The following is a 2,234-nucleotide window of genomic DNA, read 5'->3' on the forward strand; positions in this document are numbered from 1 at the left end:
GGATAATGCTTAGCTAATTTCAGCAACTTCGCCTTGTCAAAACGACAAAATAAATCACTTGGGCTCAAAGCAGACATGCATAGAAGCAACTCAGAATTTACCTCATTAAATCTGTCATTAAACTCTTCTCCTAACAAATCTAGAACAGCAAAGAAACAGTCAACGCAGTAATAATGTTCATTGTTAATACCGGTCTTTTGTCTTGGCTTCTTTAGGTTAACATAGGCATCTTCCATGTCCAGTACTGGAATGTCATGTTTCTCACAGAAACAGTATACCTTCCTCATAAGAGAATCCCACCCTTCATTGGTTCTGAGCTTTTCTAACTCCCGTTTAGTCGATTCCACATCTGAAATAGCATTTACAATGTCTTTATCCTTTCTCTGTAAGGTTTTTGACAGTCCATTTGTTAAAGCTAATATCATCATCATCATATGTAAGAAAAATGCAGAATCAAAAGTCTGGAAATATTTGAGAAAACCTCTAGCTTGACGCCTCTTTCCAGTATCTATGCCATCTTTCTCAACATATTCTAGAACTTTAACCACCGACGAGAACATCTTTGACAAACCCAACAATGTTTTATAATGGGAGTTCCATCGAGTGCCACCTGGTCTCTGAAGTGATAGTTCTTGATTTAGTCCCGTTCCTGTAGAGATCTCTCCACAACCAATTGCTTTCCTCACTTCTTCTTGATGATGCTCACGAAGTTGGTCTTTTCTCTTGCAAGATGCTCCCACGACATTCAGCAAAACTGAAACCATATCAAAGAAATCTCCTACGTCGAATATCTTTTTTGTAATAGCCACAACAACCAGGTTGAGTTTATGAGCAAAACAATGTATATAATATGCTGAATGGTTCTCACTCATAATTTTAGCTTGCAAACCATTAAACTCACCATACATATTACTTGCGCCGTCATAAACTTGGCCATTGTCACTTCCTCAACGCCACCGCCCAGAACACCAAATCGTTCACCCAGATCCAAGAGGAACCGGGCGACAAAAACAAAAAATCCTAGATCCATTACCAGCAACGTAGAAGATCAGCGTGCCGGAAGAAGATCAGAGGTATTCACCTCCGCCGTCATAACCGCCGGAGCCGATAGAACTGACGGGGAAACACTAGCTACTAGAACCTACATCTAAAGCCTACTGCTACATAGATCCGCATGAGGATCCCGGTGGCCCTCACCCACCGACGACCACTAGGTCATCAGGGACGGGGAGCCGCCAGGATCGATGCCGAAACACGCTGCGCACGGGGCAAGCGATTTTGAAATATTTATCACTATATAATTTTTTGCTGCTTAGATTGATGTTCATAAAGAAAAGTGGGAAACGTATCATGATCCTTTTAAGGATATTTAAAGAGAATGTTATAGCCGAGGAACATATTCTTGTTCACACTATTAATCCTATGTTACCTTTTGTTTACATTGATAAACCTCTGTTCACTGTTAGGATTAAAGAGTGTGATTTGAAAGTACAATGGCTAATAAAAGTAAAGATAAGTCTAATAAAACTTATGATCAAATTGAAATACAACCTCAAATAGCTATGATTAAATACTTGTTAATTGATGGACTTAATGGGCATGTTATCTATGTGAAGAAGCTACTCATATTATTATGCATAGAAGTCTTCTTAATTTTGTTGGTGCGCCTGTTATTTCTATTAAGATTGGTAATCATTGTTATCATGTTTTGTGTGATATTGGAGGTATAAGTGTTATTCATTTATCTCTTTATCAAGAAATTGTTGGATATATTTCACCGTGCTCAACAGAAGAAAAGGATTGTCTATTAAACTGGCAGATATATATAGTATTCCACATGTGGGAATTCTTAGAGTGTTGAAGTTTTGTGTGGTAACACTAAGTATCCTACATATTTCTTAATACTTGGATCTGATCAGGATAATTTTTTCCCATTATCTTTGGTAGGCCTTACTTGAATACTTGTGGCGCTATTGTCGATTGGCAAAAGGAAAAAGTTTATGTTAATTTTGGAGGATATGATGTTTCCTTTAATTTCTCTAAGTTTACTAAACAACACCATTCTAAACTTTTACCTTGTGTAAACGAGATAGAAAGGATTACTTCAATTGTTCCCCCTCCTATAGATCATCTAGAAAATATTTGTTGGATGACAAGGGCCGGAGTATGGAGGGAGGGAATCTGGGAAAGGGGTGGAGACTCGGTTGTGGCTGCGGTTGTGACGGATAAGGAAG

The sequence above is a fragment of the Triticum urartu genome, chromosome 1A, assembly GCF_056163025.1.
Source record: "Triticum urartu cultivar PI428250 chromosome 1A, HENAU_Tu73, whole genome shotgun sequence".
In the NCBI taxonomy this organism is placed as follows: Eukaryota; Viridiplantae; Streptophyta; class Magnoliopsida; order Poales; family Poaceae; genus Triticum; species Triticum urartu.